This window comes from Ursus americanus, chromosome 25 (assembly GCF_024610735.1).
Source record: "Ursus americanus isolate L20-20 chromosome 25, mUrsAme1.1.p, whole genome shotgun sequence".
Lineage (NCBI taxonomy): Eukaryota > Metazoa > Chordata > Mammalia > Carnivora > Ursidae > Ursus > Ursus americanus.
In genome coordinates, this window is record NC_142151.1 from 29,660,365 (window position 1) to 29,679,982 (window position 19,618).

At 39.0% G+C, this 19,618-nt stretch overlaps 1 protein-coding gene across 1 annotated transcript in view; it reads left to right on the top strand.

Moving 5' to 3' along the window:
* The window catches only part of RESF1 (retroelement silencing factor 1), a 305,299-nt gene that overhangs the window by 235,153 nt on the left and 50,528 nt on the right, over positions 1-19,618 (top strand). Inside the window, exons 8-9 of the transcript XR_006782301.2 lie at positions 5,538-5,714; positions 11,484-11,748. The gene's annotated coding sequence lies outside the window, so the exon portion shown is untranslated. The remainder of the gene's footprint in view (positions 1-5,537; positions 5,715-11,483; positions 11,749-19,618) is intronic.

A 19,618-nucleotide genomic window follows, 5' to 3' on the forward strand; every position in this document is an offset into this window, starting at 1 on the left:
TTCCTTTTAATGGCTGAATAATATTCCATTGTATGATCTTTTATTTTATTTCTATTATTATTATTTTTAAGTAATCTCTACACCCAAAACAGGGCTTCAACTCATGACCTTGATATCAAGAGTTGCATGTTCTCCAACTGAGTCAGCCAAGCACCCCCATGGCCTTTTATTTTTATTTTACTTTTAATTTTTTTTCAAAATTTTATTTAAATTCTAGCTAATTAATGTATAGTGTAATATTGTTTTCAGGAGTAGAATTTAGTTATTCATCACTTACGTATAATACCCAGTACTCATTATAACAAGTGTCCCCCTTAATACCCATCACCCACTTAGCCCATCCCCCACCTACCTCTTCTCAGCAACCCTCAGTTTGTTCTGTATTGTACAGAGTCTCTTATGGTTTGTTTCCCTCTCTCTTTTTTTTCCTCTTCCCATCCGTTCATCTATTTTGTTTCTTAAATTCCACATATGAGTGAAATCATATGGTATTTGTCTTTCTCTGATTTATTTCATTTAGCATAATACTCTCTAGCTCCATCCATATCATTGCAAGTGGCAAGATTTTATTCCTTTTGATGGCTGAGTAATATTCCATCGTGTGTGTGTGTGTTTGTGTGTGCGTGTGCGCGCGCATTTGGGCTCTTTCCATAGTTTGGCTCTTATTGATAGGCCTTTTATTTTTAAACATAATAATCCACTTAAGGAAGATTTTCTTCCCAATCTATAACCATTGGGTTCAGTGGGTTTGAAAGTTCCAATGTCCAGTGAAAGAATGTTCCACTAGTGAACACTGACATAGTTCTGGTATTTTGGTAGCTGGTACTCCCGCCTACCATTTTAGGTTCCTCATGCCGCTTAAACGCCAAGCAGTGAAAAAGGGATCACTGGATGGGTGTTTGATCCTGGTTACCACGGGGAGGTTGGGTTGCTGCTGGCTATTGAAGGAAGGAGGTCAGTTCAAGTCGGCAACCCATGAAAATGGAAATGAGGGAACAGATTTAAGAAATGCAGAGGAGGTAATATTGTCAAGACTTTTGATTGATGAGGTGTAGGGATTGAGGACAAGGAAGGACTGCTGATTTAGTGGTTCTTTAAGTTTCTGTATCTGTTTTTAAATTTTCTATGTATTTTTCTATTAGTTACTAGGAGAAAAATGACAAAATAGCCAACAATAATTACAAAATACTCAAATTCTCTCAGTTTTTCACTTTTGTTTTCATGTCTGTTTTGAGACTCTGTTATTAGGTACACATATATGTTTGTATTGTTATGTTTTCTTGAGAAATTGATTCTTTTTGTTGTCTACTTATCTGATATACACAGCCACTCCAACTTTCTTATGACTAGCACTTGCATGGTGTAACTTTTTATGCTTTTTTAACCTATTTGAGTCTTCATTATTTTTTCTAGCATATGAACAACATACAGCAGCATATATATATTTAATATTACTTTTGTTCTTCATATATTGAGCTGGTAATCCTTTGCCATACTTGCTGCAATTATTTTTTTGAACTATGTTTCATTGATCTCTTGTATTAGTGAATTTTTTTAAAAAGTTTTATTTAAGTAATCTCTACATACCCTATGTGGGGTTCAAATTCATGACCCCGAGATCAAGAGTCTCATCACTTCCTACTGAGCCAACCAGGTGCCCCTTAGTGGATTTTAAAAGGAGAATTCTTTAAAGGAAAAGTGGACATTGAGACTACCTGCCTAATTTTTTTTTTTAAGATTTTATTTATTTATTTGACAGAGAGAGACAGCCAGCGAGAGAGGGAACACAAGCAGGGGGAGTGGGAGAGGAAGAAGCAGGCTCCCAGCAGAGGAGCCAGATGTGGGGCTCAATCCCAGGACTCCGGGATCACGCCCTGAGCCGAAGGCAGACGCTTAACGCCTGAGCCACCCAGGCGCCCCTGCCTAATTCTTTCTTCCAGTATAATGTTGCCCAGGAACATAAAACTGTAAAGAATACATAACTTCACTATTTACCGTAGGATATGTCTGCCAGTCAGTGTATCTGGGAGATCATCTGTAGGAACAGCTCTCCGATTAAGGTAGCAGCTTGCTCAGCTGGAAAAGAGCTTGCTTCTCTGACAACAGTTTGCTTATCAAAAATGACTTTAAAATCCTCACTTTGTTGTCATAAACTTTTCCCAGTTCCAACCAGGTCTCCACTTGGAAGGACCTTCTTTAAACCAGTGGAGTCTAGACCTTCAAAGCCTAAATCCGTAACCCTTCCTTAATCCACCTACCTCACCTCCTTCTGAGTCACAATTAAGTCAAGGTGGCACTGCTCTCTGCTGCAGTACATTTAATAAACCCAACTTTGAGTAGCTTTCTCTGGTGGTCTAGTGGGAAGTTGACAAAATTTTGAAAGCGAAATGGGCATTTTTGTACAATTTGTAGGCAAATAAAACTCTCTGTCAAACACTGAATCTATTGTCTAATCCTACTTCATTTTTTCTACTACTCACTTATCTAAACCAGATTAAAATGACAATACTTGTTTTGAGCCAACCAAAATAATGAAAATCTGTGAACATTGTTAAGATCAGATTTTTAGGGGTGCCTGGGTGGCTCAGTCGTTAAGTGTCTGCCTTCAGTTCAGGTCATGATTCCAGCATCCTGGGATCGAGCCCCACATCGGGCTCCCTGCTCTGCTAGGAGCCTGCTTCTTCCTCTCCCACTCCCCTTGCTTGTGTTCCCTCTCTCGCTGGCTGTCTCTCTCTCTCTCTGTGTCAAATAAATAAATAAATAAATAAAATCTTTAAAAAAAAAAAAAGATCAGATTTTTATTTTGCCAAATACTTACTAGTAGGCTGTCAATATAAAGCGTAAATATTAGTAATCGAGATTAAGACTCATATCTTTTAAATGAAGAAACTACACAGTTACTTTTACCTCTACTTTTGCATCTACAGTATTCCTAGTTCCTTTAGCTGAATGTGGTCATTTATGGAAAATAGACTATGGTTGGGTTTCTTACACTTTGAATCTCAGAGCGGCATCTTTAGAGTACAAATCTTGTCAGCCCTCTGCATAAGATCTTCACTGACCTGGCATTGCTCCGAAGGTAATTTCAACACCCTTCATACAGGTAAAAGGCCCTGCATCCTCTGGCTCTTGCCTGCCTGTCAAGTGTCCGGTCTCAGCATTTCCGTCCCTCTCACTGTTTCCCAACACCCAAGCTTCCCTCCTTTCTTTGAACCCTCCAGACTCCTCTGACATTGAAGGCCTTCACATTTGCAGTTCTGTTTCCTGGAACATTCCCGTCTCTGCAGCATTTCTTTCTCCTCCTCTAAGTCTAATCCTTTTGCTTTCAGCTTAGATAGCACTTCCTAGGACTCATCCCCAGGCACCCCAGTCTAGATTAAGTCTTCCTTTCATAGTTTTCTTTGCAGTGTGCCTTTTCCTTCCTGGCACAAACCTTAGTTGTAAATATATAATTACTTGCATACTTGTTCCACGTTGTCGCTCCCACTGGGCTCTAAGTTCTCCAAGGCACTTTCTTTACTGTGCAGCACAGTGTCTTTCTCCTAGGAGGCGCTCCATAGATACTTGTGGAACAGATGAGTCAATTTTTAAAACTCGCTTTTCTTCATAATTGTCCTCTCAATATAGGAAAGTATGCTAAGTAAAATAACATTTTTTCTTTTGCTAAGTTTTAGACAAATTAGTTACAGTTACAGCTTACTTATGACTGTATCTCGGTAGGATGACTTGAAGGAGTTCCACTTTTCTGGACCTTTCGTGTAAGATCAAGTGCCGAAAGCGCCTCTGAGTAAGGAGATTCTTGGGTGGCTTCTTGCTTTCTTAGCTTATCACTTTCAATGAACTGCTCCCCCAACCAATGTCCTCTACTCCCTGCATGTCTGTTCATGATAAAAGGGTCCTCGTACTTCAACAGTTAGCAACTTCGTGAAACGAGGGAGGCTTATCAGTCTCAGCATGCTGGTGCCAGGACTCCTAGGAGCAGGAAAAAACAACCAAGATTTAAGTTTCTGCAACATCTGGAAATATAAGTTCTCTTCCTTCAGTTCTTCAACTATTAAAAAATAAAGTTAAGTTTTTTTAAATCCCCTGATCCTAAAGAGATTAAGTCTATTGGAGAAAATTGGGAAAATTCTAAAGAAATTTAAAATGACCTCAAATCCCACCATCTGTAGGTGACAACGATTAATTCTTAGGTTATTTCAAATAGCTTGTGTTTAGGGCCACCTTCAGAGGCTGTTTTGGGTTTAGGGACCATCTATATAAGTTTACTTCACTCCAGTCTCAATGACTTTTTTGCAACTCTTTAAATGTTTGAAATACTGTGCCCCAGGGCCTTTGTACTTACTGTTCTTTCTGCCTGAAACAATATCTGCTCAGATAGCTACATGGTGCACTTCCTCCCCCACCCTTTATACAGGCACTCAAATGTCACTGTGATAGTTAAAATTTATGTGTCAGTTTGACTAGATCATGGAATGCCCAGATATCTGGTTAAATGTTGTTTTTGGTTATGTCTGTGAGGGTGTTTCCAGGAGAGATTAGCATTCAAATTGGTAAACTGAGTGAAGTGGTTTGCTCTCAATGTAGATGGGTGTTATCTGTTGAGGGCCTTAGTAGAACAAAAAGTAGAAGAAAGATTGAATTGCCTTTCTGCCTGACTTTATGAGCTGGGATATTGATCTGCCTTTGGTACTCCCAGTTCTCAAGCCTTCAGAGTTGGACTGGACTCTACCATTGGCTGTTGGCTCTTAGGCTTTTGAACTATACCACCAGCTGTTGTGCATCTGCAGGTTACAGACGTCAGATCTTGGGATTTTTCAACCTCCATAATCACATGAGCTAATACCTTATAATAAATATCTCCCTCATTCTCTCTCTTTTCCTATCTACCTATCTAGCTTGCTAGTTAGATATATTTCTTCTGTTTCTCTGGAGAACCCTAATACTGTCACTTTTCAGAGACACCTTCCCAGGCCACACTATCCAAACTACACCCTCACCCTTGGGGCTGATTTATTTTTCCTCTTAGTATCTATTACAATATTTTGTTATATAATATGTTTATTAGTTTATTATTTCTCTCCCTGCTAGAATTGAAATCTCTGAGAATAGGACTTTGCTTTGTTTCTCGGTGCCTATTTTCATTTATCTAACAAAAATGTATATACCATTTCCTATGTGCTGGGCACTACCATAAATGTTTTAAAAATATGAACTCATTTTGTCCTCATGATAATGTTCTGGGGTAGGTACTATTTATCATCCTTCTTTTATAGATGAAGAAATGGAAGCACAGAGTAGTAAAGTACATTGTCGAAGGTCACACAACTAGTCAGTGGCAGAACTGGGATTTGAATCCAGGAAGTCTGGATTCTAGAGTCTGTATTTTGACCACGATTGTCTGCTGTATAGAATAGTGCCAGGCATTGTAGTAGGTGCTCAATAAATGCTAGTTGGATAAAAAGTATTTTCCTATGATCTTTCTTTGCCCAGGTTTGAGCTAGTATTTTTAAGATTTTTTTTTTTTAATTTGCCAGAGAGAGCATGTGCACAAGCAGGGGGAACAGAGGCAGAGGGAGAAGCAGTCTCCCCCTGAGCAAGGAGCCCAATGCAGGACTCAATCCCAGGACCCCGGGATCATGACCTGAGCTGAAGGCAGACGCTTAACCAACTGAGCCACCCAGACATCACTCGAGCTGGTATTTTGTTTCAAGGTAAAAACTGCATCTTTGAATTATGTATCCCAGGGCCTACCTTATCTGTCTCAGATAGGCACAACCTGACCATCAGCTGGTTGGAAGGTCAGGATGAAATCACTGCTCTCTGACTCCTACTAACGTCTAGGATCGCAGACCATTCATTGGTGGCATCTTTCTAGTGTATGAATCAGATCAAAAGATTTGAAAAAAAAAGTTAAATTTTTTTTTTCCTGAAGGTAAATAAATGTAAAATGAAAACAAGCAGGAGTGAATGTTGGCACAAAATGCAAATTGACACAAAAATTTAAGATAAAACTGCAGAATCTAGAACAGCGTTTTGCCTGGGGTGCACCCCATTAGCAATACTCCCACCAGTTAAGAGAAGCCCATTCACTCTCCTAGGAGTAAGACCCTAAGGAGAGGCTACTTATGGGAATGCTGGAAGGTGGAGGGCCTATAGGGGATGGGCAGAAAGGAAGCAAGAAAGAGTAAATAATCTGCGCCATGAAACCACGAGTTTGGGCTGTTCCAGTTCACAGTGTGAGTCTTAGCTTGTTCTTGCTTCCATAGTAGTGGCAATGGGGAGGACAGTGTAAACACTCAACCAAATGGCTGCCCCATTGTGGGTGATTTCACACTTCTGGAAAATGAAAAATACGTGACTATTTACTTTCCCTGTCCTTCCCTGTTCCCTCCTTTAATTTTCTGCCACATCAGTGGGAATCTTTTGCTAGAGAGCTGTGCTCACTTTATAGCTTGATTTTTGTTTACCCTGGGGCCAAGGACATTCCATCGATGTTTAAAGAGGCAGAAGACAGAAAAGAAAATGTAAGTGATTCCTTGTCCTTGAGCCTGGCTTGAAGTCTAGGCAGTGGAGCAAAATTCAGGCTTAAGGGTCTTCAGGAGAGTGCATTAATAATTAGTTTATTCAAATTACTGAATGCTAAAGCCAACAACATTTTAAAATTTTAGTCAGAAAACTACCTGCTCTCCCCATCTTACGAATGTTTTAGAGAGGTGTTAAAGAAGAACCATCCTGGCACAAACAAAGACACTTCTTGATTTAATTATATAAAGTTGAAGAAAATTGAAAGATAGTTCTCACAATGTGATTTCTTGCTTTTTCCCCCTCATATTTATGCCCCTATTTTGTGAAACATTCCATTTTACAGTAAGATTCTCATAGCAAGCTAGTATTATAATCCTAACTTATAGAGAAGGACTCTTGAGATGAAGAGGGTTTGTCCAAAAAACTCATGGATGGCGAATGGCAGAAGCAGACGTAAACGGGCATCAGGACAAAGACTGCACACACACTGCTACTTTATGTATTTCTGAGTTACGAGTGAAAACAGGTGCCTCCTAACTCGATTAATTTTTTACTCACTCTTCAGCAATCTTATACTGATGCAGGAATCAAAAAAGAGAGGCAAGAAGGTTCTAATATCATTGGCTCCATCATTATGTCTCCTGGGAAAGAAGTTCCTTCTCATTTGAATATGGCTTTTGATTTCTTTTTTTCCCTTTCTTTGTGAGTCAGTTTGCTCTTGGTTTTAAAACTTTTTAAAATTCATATAATTCTACAGAAGAAAATAAAGGAGAAACTGTATTGTCCGAAACATTTCTGAAAAGTCCTATCAACTAATTTAGAAACAAAACAAAATCCTTTAATTTGATTATGGGTATTCAGAATATGTTTCAGAAAGGATTGCATTCCTGAGCAAACCAAGAAGTAATTTGGAGCTGGGATAAAAATGCGTCTGCTCAAAGACTGGTTGGGAATTGAGAGGCAATCTCAAGTAGAGGACTAGGCTTTGAAGCACTAACTAGAACAGGAGGAACAATCACGTGTTCACCAACTGGTGGGTAGACAAAACAGAACAAACTGTGGTAAATGTGTACTATGGGATGTTACTCAGCAGTAAAAAGAAATGAAGTGCTCATACAACCTGAAGGTACCTTGAAAACATTATGCTATGGGGCCCCTGGGTGGCTCAGTCGGTTCAGCATCTGCCTTCAGCTCGGGTCATGATCTCAGGGTCCTGGGATCTAGTCCCACATCAGACTCTGCTCAGCGGGGAGTCTGCTTCTTTCTCTCCCTCTGCCAGCCTCTTCCCCTGCTTATGCTCTCTCTCTATCAAATAAATAAATAAAATCTTAAGGAAAGAAAGAAAGAAAAGAAAGAAAGAAAAAACATTATGCTAAATGAACAAAGACAGTCACAAAGTACTCCACAAAGTGTGGAGGGATTGGGGGGGTCACAGGTAATGACTACATGGTTTCTATCTGAAGTAATGAAAATGTTCTATAATTGATTGTGATATGCCTGCACAACTGAATATGCTAAAACCCTTGAATTGCACATTTCAGTGGGTAAATTCGATGATACGTGAATTATACCTCAATAAAGCTGTTTAAAATGTTATTATTTATTTATTTATTTATTTATGTATTTATTTATTTATTTATTTAACTTAATCCCCTTTATCTCTTTCGTTCAGCCCTGCATCCACCACTGCTCTGGCAACCACAAGTTTGTTCTCTGTATTTAAGAGTTTTTTTTGTCTTTTTTTGTTGTTTGTTCATTTGTTTCTTAAATTCCACATATGAGTGAAATCATACGGCATTTGTCTTTCTCTGACTAAATTATTTCATTTAGCAAGTACCCTCTAGGTCCATCTGTCAGGGCTGCTTTTAGGCAACAGGCCTGAGCAATGGAAACCTGAGCAAGGCAAAAGGGCCCACAGTGACCACCAAGTTGAATATGAACAGGCTTATTAAGTGACCCACCTCAAAATAGCCATCGGCCCTAACTGGCCAATGGGCTACATACAACCAGGCACAGTTCCTAAGATTACCCAAAAAGGAAAAATTCCATATGTCCCATATATCCTTACTCCACTCTATAACTATGACCCCTCCCCCACTCCTCGTGGCTATCTCTCCTTTGCTGTCCTGCCCACTGCTCTCTTGCAGTGTATTCAATAAACTTTTATCTCTTTTGTTCTGCTTTGGGTGAATTCTTTCACCACCCGCTCTGCCAGCCCCCACCCGATCTGAGCACCCCACATTTGATTGGCTGGGGCCTCTCCCCAGATTCTCCAGGAATTTCTTGGGACTTTCCCTTGGTGGACCAACTATGGTACTCCTTGGGGAACTGATGACCTCTGGCCAAGGTTACTCTTTGGTGAGGATCCAAACCCAGGGGAACCCTGCCAGACCACCCTTTCTGAAAGGGTGACGTATTTACCCCCTTGCCTTTCAGAGGGACCCTTCCCTCCCTCTCCTTTCTCTTTTCAGCTCTTCTGTGGTTAACCCTAGCACTCCTCAGACAACTGAAGGTCTCTGGCCAGCGCAGCTCCCCGGTGTGGTTTAAAGGTCTAGGGAACAGGTTGGACTACCCATGCCTGTGTGGTCAAAGGACCACTTTCTCTCCCTCTCTCACTCCGTCTGCAGTTCATCCAGGGCAAATCTGCACACATTATAGACTCAGTTGGGACCCTTTCTTGATGCTGGCTGACTCTCAGCTGCCTTGCTTTTTTCCATCCCCTTTTTCCCTTTGTCCTGTGGATCCAGCCACCATCTTGATCTATGGGCAAAAATTACGTTCCCACATGTCTGAGTGGTGAGTCCTCCCTCTCCTTTTTCCAACCCAATTTGGCCACCCTGTGTCCAGCTTTCCCTCTGCAGGGGATGCCCCAGCAGGGATTGCTATTGCCATTTGCCATGACCCTCTCCTTGATGGGACACCCCAGTAGAGTCAGCTGCACTGTATAAGGGCCAGTCATTTTTCAAGTCAGTGGAATGCCCTGACTGAAATCACAACCATGAGTCAGAGCTCCATTCTTTTTGATGGGATGTCCCTTTGGAAATCAGCAGCCAGTCTTTTCCACTATGGGACAAACCGCCTGTATTCCTTCGGACACACCCTTGGGCTGTTTTCTTAAAAACTGGGAAAAATTTGACCCCCAAGGCCTGAGATGTCTCATCCTTTTATGTAATGCTGCCTGTTCTCAGTACAAACTCCCAGATCAAGAGGTATGGCCCCTTCATGGAACCTTTGTTATAATATTACTTTCCAGCTTGACTTCTTTTGTCAGAACCCCTCCAAATGGTCAGAGTTCCTATATATGCAGGCCTTTATGCCATTGTCCCCCAGTTCCCAACCTCCACAAAAAACGTTGAATGTATCTTGCTCGGTTTCATGGCCCATCTGACCCTGCAGCCATTCTAGATGACCTCTCTTTTATATTACCCCGTCATCTTTCCCCACCCCCTGAAGGCCCAGGGACTCCCCTGGACTTAAACCGCCCACATTAGATTTTCCCACAGGTGCCCCAGGTAAAAGTTGACAATAGCTAACAAACTGATTGACTTTTAGTGGACACAGATTCAACAGTCGGTATTAAAGCTAACTTAAGTTTGTTGGCTTAACCAATTAGATATGTCTTTAGAGTTACCAACATTAAATATAAAACTTTTATTCTACCAAGGTTTACTAAAGGTCAAATAAGCTCATGTTATCTCTGTTGCAATTCGTCAGCAAAAAGATGGCTTAAAATGATGGTTAATTTTGTCTGTCTCATAAAGTTCTCATGGGTACTTGTTAAGAGAGTTTTCAAAATCTTTGGTAACCTGAAACCTTGAAGTTTTACAAAGTTAAATGATAAATTGGGTTGAATTCACTGGATAGCTTAAGTCTTTTCCAAATAAGGTAAAATGCCAAAGCATTAATTACTAAACATAAGGTTTATCTGCTTTTGACTTTGTATTTTAGAGAAACTAAAGATGCGTGGGTCTGTTGGGAAACACGCTTTGTGCCTTATTGAAAGATTGTACTATGAAAAATGCATGTTCCTAAAAATTACAAAATGTATTAAAAATTTACCAGTCTATAGAATCCTGGTGTAATAGACAGTTCACAATTGGTTACTACTTAGGTTTTCACTGGAAACTAAGGTTTCTAAGAGTTAAAATTCTGCTAAATGTGATTAAGACTGATGGAAATGATAAGTAAAGCAGCTTTGTATGTAGGAAAGCGGGAGATGTGTAAGAAAGATATAAGGAGTGAGAGTACATTTTTATTGAAGGAAAATAAGGTAATTTTGTCCTAAAATGAGACTAGTTATTTAGAGAAAAAAAGGCTTAGGACAAACTCTGGTATAAGGTATAAGGTTGAATATCAATAATCACTTGATATTCTGATTATTGAAGTGTTATGTGTCACAGAAAGAATGGATTTCCTTGTCAGCTACATTATAATGAACTCTCATACCAGATCTTTAACTATGTCCATTTTTGAGGGTTTCTTTTTGTCATTTGTAGTTATTCTGATGCTTTTGCAAAATGAGTTTTGTCTTAAGGAGATTCATGAAAAGGACTTTTTTTTTTTTTTTAACAAATACAGGTGTTTAATGTCTTTAAGATCATAAAATTGTACTAGGTAAGAATTTCCAGAACTAACGAAAAAAACTGCATCCAAACAACTAGAATTGGTAATATGGGACTGAATGAATTGAAAAAGATGATTATAGTTTTTGTGACTCTTGTTTGAAACATTGCTGGTTCTCTACTATTTGCTCTTCCACATTCAGAGTTTTCTCTTAAAATATCTATGACTTATAGAAATATAATAAAGTATTCCTTTGTGAACAAATTGAAACATTTAACTTTTCTCCCAACCTGAACCTCTGAAATTCAGAAACTTTCATTGAGTATTCTTTCCTCCATGACAATTGTAATTATTTGCAAAAGTTCATTGAGAATCTGTTCTCCTTGTAACAGGATACCATTGGAAACATTGGTTATATTACCAAGGCCTTGACTGAAATGTACTTGAGAGAGACATGCATAGATTCAGATATGACCGAACAGCTCTAAAGAATTAAGGTTGACTTTATGGAGCTCCTTAGAAATGTTGGCCTGATACCTTGCTTAGAGATTTCCCAGCAGCCTTACCAGGTGAGTAAAGAATGTCACTTCCTAGCAGGTGCAGGAACCTCAGGATATTTTGCGGACCTCAAGAAGAGGAATTCACCCAAATCTCCAGGTATTATGGGCATGTCTGATGGCAAATATTTGGCTTGGTTCTGGCCTTGAGAGTCTATAAAAAGTTCAATCTAGAGATTCCTTTTGAAAAGTTCCAGCAAAGCAAGTTTTAAAGAATCTATATGGTCAGTTACTATTCTTACTGAGCTTATGTAAATAATTAGGCCAAGTTTGTTAAAATGGAATTGTTTTGCAAATGAATTAGTCTTGATTTGCCTATCTTCGGAAAAGAGGGTGATTTTAGAGAGAAAAATTATGTTTTGATAACATACCTTTGTAGATGTTAAATTCTAGCTCTGAATGTCTTTGAGTGTTTGTTGTTTGCCTAAGCTGGACAACTTGAGGTAGCCTTCAAAGACTTTGCCACAATAGCTTAAAAATAGATAATCTTTGTGCTTGTTATTCTGTGGGGATAATAATGGGACCCCATGGGCATATGATTATTTGAACAGTTAGAAAACAGGATGGACTCACCAACAATTGTGTACCTCAGCTATCACCTTGACCAATTCTGTGTGGCTGGGATGACAAAATCATTCCTTAAAAGCCAGAACGTACCCCACCCCATGGGGTTAACTATGGGCTTGTGATGGAAATAGTGGATGGCCCCACTTTCCTTATGATTAGATAGAGCATACACTTGGGGCATCCATATTCTCAGACAAGTCTTCTCCCACTTGCCAGTGATTCCTCATAATTAGGATATTTGTTAAGGCTAGACATTAAACAAAGAGGGCTTCTTGATGGTTTTATCCCTTAGCTTTATTTGTTCTAGGAGCTGTCTCTATTGATGTAAAATTGCAAAAGAGGCCTTAGCCAAGCATATAGTGGCCACCTTTAACCAAACCCATCATGTAGTTACCCACAAATTCAAAAGGTGGCCCTCCAAAACTGAATGGCCCTTGATATGCTGACTACAGCTCAAGGAGGAACCTATGCTTTATTAAGTGTTATATATATATTATATATACTCTAGATAACCACAAAAATGTGACAGGGTTACTAAAAGACACGAATACTCAAATTGGTGCTTTAACGATTTCTCTCTCTCCTTTAATTTGTTAAACTGCTGGACTAGAGGAAGATTTTGGTCAACTATCGAAGGTCTTCTATTCAGGCTTCTCTTTCTCATAATAGTAATAGTCTTAGTATGTTGTCTTTTCTGATGTCTCTCTGCCTGGTGTTGAGACTCCTTCAGTGCTATATCTTCAAGCTGACAGATGATCCTTTCTAATCAGGAAGATTCTTCCACGCTGTCTACCTTGGATTGGGCTGCCTCTGCCTTTTGTAATTCCTACATATAAATCCCCAACTGACCAATGGTGACCCATAGGTAAAGGACATCTTTATGCCCCTCATTCAGCAGGAAGAAGCTACTGAAGATGAGACCTCCTCCCAAATGCCAAAGGTTTGTCATTGTTGATCTGTCAGGGGGAGTGTCAGGGCTGCTTTTAGGCACCAGGCTTGAGCAGTGGAAACCTGAGCAAGGCAAAAGGGCCCACTGCTACCACTAGGCTGAATACAAACAGGCCCATCAGACGACCCACCTCAAAACAGCCATAGGCCCTAACTGACCAATAGGCTACTAACAACCAGGCACATTTCCTAAGATTACCAAAAAAGGGGAAATTCCATATTTCCCCATACTTCCTTACTCTGCTCTGTACCTGTGGACCCTCCCCATCTCCTCATGGCAGACAGCCTCTCCTTTGCTGTCCTACCCACTGCCCTCTTGCAGTGTGTTCTATAAAATTTTATCTCCCATTATGCCTTGGGTGAATTTTTTCACTGCTTGCTGGCCCCCACTGGATCGGAGTGCCCCACACCATCCATGTTGTTGTAAATGACATGTGGTATATATATATATATTGCATCTTTATCCAATTATCTATTGATGGACACTGATGCTTCCATATTTTGGTTATTGTAAATAATGCTGCAATTACCAGAAGGGTACATATATTTTTTTGAATTAGTATTTTTGTTTTCTTTGAGTAAATACCGAGCAGTGGAATTATTGGATCAAATGGTGTTTGTTTTTGTGAGTTTGTGAGGAACCTCCATACTGTTTTCCATAGTGGGTGCACCAATTCACATTGCCACTAACAGTGCACAAGAGTTCCTTTTTCTCCACATCCTCACCAACACTTGTGTCTTGTGTTTCTGATTTAGCCATTGTGACAGGGGTGAAGTGATAGTAGCAGTTTGATTTGGTATTTGATGGTTTGATTTGTATTTCCCTGATGATGATTGATGTTAAGCATCTTTTCATGTGTCTGTTGGCCATAGGTATGACTTCTTTGGAGAAATGTCTGTTCAGGTCCTCTGCCCATTTTTTAATCAGATTGTTTGGGATTTTTTTGGTGTTGAGTTGTATAAATTCTTTACGTATTTTGGGTGTTAATCCCTTATTGGATATCTCATTTGCAAATATCTTCTCACATTCGGTAAATTGCCTGTTTGTTTTGTTTGTGGTTTCCTTTGCTCTGCAAAAGGTTTTTATTTTGGTGCAGTCCCAATAGTTTATTTTTGCTTTTATGGCCCTTCTTAGGAGGCACATCTAGAAAAATGTTTCTATGGTCAATGTTAAGGAAATTACTGCCTATATTTTCTTCTAAGAGTTTTATGATTGCAGCTCTCACATTTAGCCCCTTAATTCATTTTGAGTTTGCGTGTGCGTGTGTGTGTGTGTGTGTGTGATGTAAGAAGGTGGTCTAGTTTCATTCTTTTGCATGTAGCCATCCAGTTTTTTCAAAACCATTTGTTGAGGACACTTTCTTTTATCCATTGCATATTCTTGCCTCTTTTGTCACAGATTGACCATGTAAGTGTGGGTTTATTTGTGAACTCTCTATTCTATTCCATTGACCTATGTGTCTATTTACGAAAATAGAAAATCCAGTACCATATTGCCTTGATTACTACAGCTTTGTAGTATATCTCGAAATCTGGGAGTGTGATACCTCCAGCTTTGTTCTTCTTTCTCAAGATAACTTTTGCTGTTTGGAGTGTTTTGTGGTTCCATACACATTTTAGCATTATTTGTTCTAGTTTTGTGGAAAAACGGTATTGGTATTCTGATAAAGATTGCAATAAATCTGTAGATTGCTTTAGGTAGTATGAACATTTTAACAATATTGGTTCTCCCAGTACATGAGCATGATGTATCTTTTCATTTACTTGTGTCATCTTCGATTTCTTTCATCAGTGTTTTATAGTTTTTGGAGTACAGGTCTTTCACTTCCTTGATTAAGTTTATTCCTAAATAGTTTATTCTTATTGATGCAGTTTTAAGCGGGATTTTTTTCTGAATTTCTCTTTCTGCTACTTCAGTATTAGAGTATAGAAATGCAACAGATTTCTGCTTATCAATTTTGTATCCTGTGGTTTTACTGAATTCATTTATCAGTTCTAATATTTTTATGTTGGAGTCTTTAGGGTTTTCTGGATATAGTATCTTGTCATCTGCAAATAGAATCATAGTTATTTTAAATTCCAGTCTGATAATTTCAACATACTGCCATGTCTGATTCTGATGTTTGCTCTGTCTCTTCAAATTGTGTGTTTTGGTTTTTAGTATGCTGTATAATTCTTTCTTGATAGCCGGACAGGATATACCAGATAAAAAGAACTGCTGTAAATAGACCTTTAGTAATGTGGTAAAAAAAGTGTGGCAATAGGGGAAGCATTCTATAGTCCTATGATTTGGTCTTAATCTTAGTAAGCTTATTTCTCTGGACTTTGAAATTCACAAGTATTTTTGTTTTTTTCTCCCTGCTTAGGTGGCACAGGATGGTTAGAGTGGGCTGGAGTTGGATATTTTCCTTCTTCCAGTTCAGTTAGGCTCTGGTTAACTAGTTACCCCTGTGGAGAGGCCTTGTTCAGAACAGAGTGCTCTGGTATATTTCAAACTGATTTCTTTTCATATCTCTCTACCAGAAGCACAAAACGATTTTTCTCTGATGTTTACTGTGAAAACCTGTTAGAGCTCCTGGAGGTATAACTCACAAAATTGTTCTGTCCTTTGTATGTCTGAGTTCTCCGGGAGGTTTTAACTCTCATATTTGTCCACATTGGGCCTCCAGCAGTTTGTCTATTACAGCTCAGATTTCCTATCCTGGCAGTTTCCCGTGGTGGTTTCCATTTGTGATTCTCTGCTCTGGTAAGCCCACTCCCTGTATTTGCGTGTATTCACCCTGTATTCACAAGATTCTCTAATCTTGGGAATAGTGGTTTGCTGTCCAAGAAAAGTTGGATCCAAGAAGAGTTATTGATTTTCCAGTCTGTTAAGCTTTCTACTTGTAAAGACAGAGTGGAGATTTCTAGGCTCCTTACCTGTAGAACCAGAAACTGGAAGTCTTCATTATTTTTTTAACTTAAAGAGTTATCAAGAGTTTGATTAAGGATGGGAGCGCCTGGGTGGCATAGCGGTTGAGCGTCTGCCTTCGGCTCAGGGCGTGATCCCGGCATTATGGGATCGAGCCCCACATCAGGCTCTTCCGCTATGAGCCTGCTTCTCCCTCTCCCACTCCCTGCTTGTGTTCCCGTTCTTGCTGCCTCTCTCTCTGTCAAATAAATGAATAAAATCTTTAAAAAAAAAAAAGAGTTTGATTAACCTTAGTCAAAGAGGACAAAGGTCTTTTTATCAGTGACCATTGATATAAAGGGCTAGGGGTGACTGGGTGGCTCAGTCGGTTAAGCGTCTGCTTTGGGCTCAGTTCATGATACCTGGGTCCTGAGATCAAGCCCCACATCGGTCTGCCTGCTCAGCAGAGAGTCTGCTTCTCCCTCTCCCCCTCCCCCTCACCCCACCCAGCTCCTGCTGTCTCTCACTTTCTCACTTGCTCGCTTTCTCACAAATAAATAAAATCTTTAAAAAAAAGACAAATGGTTACACAAATTATTACACAATTTAATTGAGTATACTTTAATTTTTAAGATTTTATTTTTAAGCAGTCTCCACATCCAATGTGGGGCTCAAAACTACAACCCCGAGATCAAGAGTCAAATGCTCTACCAACCGAGCCAGCCAGGTGCCCCTTAATATACTATTTAAGTTACTTGCCTTTAAGTTGGAAATAAGCAGTCTGTGATTTTACTTTTTTTTAAAAAAAACTATTTTATTTATTTATTTGACAGAGAGAAAGAGAGAGACGGAGCACAAGCAGGGGGAGTGGGATATACAAAGGAAACTACAAGTGTGGATCGTAGCATTATCTACCTAAGTCCTGTTTATCTTTCAGTAACTCATGTTCTGGCTTTGTTATAAGAATATACATATTTAACTTCTCCTTTATTCAACTAAATAATTATTAGACGTCTTCTATGTACCTATCGCTGTATTAGAAGTACTGTATTAGGGTACAATAGCAAATAAGACAATGATCACGATCTTAGAGAAGCTAAAATTTGGCAGGAGACACAGGCGGTGTTTTTTTTTAATTTAAATCACATCATTCTCAACGCCACATCATTCTCCCCCCCAACAAGGTGGCAATGTGAAGTGGTGGGTATGTTAATTGATTGATTGTTGTAATTATTCCATAATGCATATATATCAAAGCAGGATATTGTACACTCTAAATATTTATAATTTTTATTTGTCAATTATACTTCAATAAATCTGGGAAAAAATCACATTATAGTTTAAAAATCACATTATAGTTTAAAAAACATTAGAGTTTAGGGGCGCCTGGGTGGCTCAGTCGTTAAGCGTCTGCCTTTGGCTCAGGGCGTGATCCTGGCGTTCTGGGATCGAGCCCCATGTCAGGCTCATCCTCTGGGAGCCTGCTTCTTCCTCTCCCACTCCCCCTGCTTGTGTTCCCCCTCTCACTGGCTGTCTCTCTGTCAAATAAATAAATAAAATCTTTAAAAATAAATAAAAAATAAATAAATAAATAACATTATAGTTTAAAAATTATTTTAAAAACCACATTTTTATGGGAAAATATGAAATCCTCTGAATTCCATTTTTGATTTTAAACTCTTCTTCTAGGGGCACCTAGCTGGCTTAGTTGGAAGAGCATGCAACTCTTGATCTTGAGGTTGTAAGTTTGAGCCCCAAGTTGGGTATAGAGATTGCTTAAAAAAATAAACTTTTCTTCTGAAGCCTCTTATTTTTTTAAATGTATTTAATACTAACGTATTAATACAGTTTTCCAGACATTTAAATACAGAAACCCCTTTCATGGGGAAAAATGGCTTATGTGCTAAATATAATGAAGTTTGCTTATAGGTAAAAGCAGTATAGGAAAGTAGACAACATTTTTGAGAAATTGTCCATGAATAGTATCTTTTTCTTCTAATTTGAAAAAAAAATACAGAAATACAAAGACTAATATAACAAACACCTGTTGGGGAAATATAATTAAAAATAAAATCTCCCAACCCAATTAACCTCTCTACAGAGGTAGAAGAGAAAGAGAATAGTTTTATTATTTGCATAAGCATTAAACTAGAATGTGATATTCATCACAGGCAATCTGCTAACAGATTACAGAGAAATAAATCTTACTGTTTTATACAGCCAGGTAGATACAACCTACTGTATATATATCTTCAAGATAAACAATAATCCTAGTCCTCAGGTAGGAGGACTTGAGAACATCATTTGTCACATACTGAATTTGCTTGGAAATAGGAGTAGCCATGAGTGTTAGTTGGCTTTATAATGAAGGAAAAAACCAACTTCTCATATCTTCATGAGAGCAGGTAGTTTTGCAATTTGGAAGCAAGTTACCCACCAAAATTAGGCACTTCCTCTCTGCAGGACCTGGGAAATAGGGATGCTCTGTCTCTTGACATTTACATTTCAAGGGCATGTCCCCCAGCTCCTTGAGAGAAAAACATTCATGGGCTATAAATCTGGCAAAAAAAAGGCTTTAAAAAGATTTACATACATCTTGAACATACAAATTTTTTAAAGAAAATGCTCTAAGGGAGGAGAGAATCTCTTCCTTCATTTTTAAAAAAAAAAGACTTTATTTATTTGAGAGAGAGAGAGAGCGCACGAGTGAGGGGGAGGGACAGAGGGAGAAGAAGAAACAGGCTTCCCACTGAACAGGGAGTCCAACATGGGGCTCGATCCCAGGACCCTGGGATCATGACCTGAGCCAAAGGCAGACGTTTAACTGACTGAGTCACCCAGGTGCCCTCTTCCTTCATTTTCAGCAGGGAGAATTAAGCCTCTTATTTTTAATTTTTATTTGCCCTTACACACCCAAATCCTGCCACATACAATTAAGAAGTATTAACATTTAGTTATGTTTGCTTCAAACTTTTTTTAATAAAAGAAAAAATATGAAAGTTAAAGTTCCTTTTTACCTTCCCCACCCTCAGTCTCTCTTGAAGCTGCCCCTATTCTTTATTGGTGTGCTGCCTTCCAATTGTGGTAGTAATAATGTGTTTCATTTACTCTTAGAGTTTACTCTCTGTTCTATCTGTTCAAGTATTTAGATTCTCAGGTGAGATCATGAAGTGTTTTTCCCTCTGTGTCTAGCCTCTTTCACTTAGTATACTGTCTCCAGGTTCATCATATTGTTACAAATGGCAGTATTTCCTCATTATTAAGGCTGAATAATATTCCACTGTAAATACACACCACGCATTCTTTATTAATTCATCCACTGACAGATACTTAGGTTTCTTACATGTCTTGGCTATTGTGATAATGCTGCAATGAATATGGGTGCATAGGTAGCTCTTTAAGCTACTGACTTTATTTCCTTTGGATATCTATCTGGAAGCTGGATTGCTGGATTATATGGTAGTTCCATTTTTAGTCTTATGAGGGGCAGGGAGGTAGGGGAAATGGGGAGATGTTGATCCAAGGGTACAAAGTTGCAGTACATAGGATGGAATGAATAAGTATA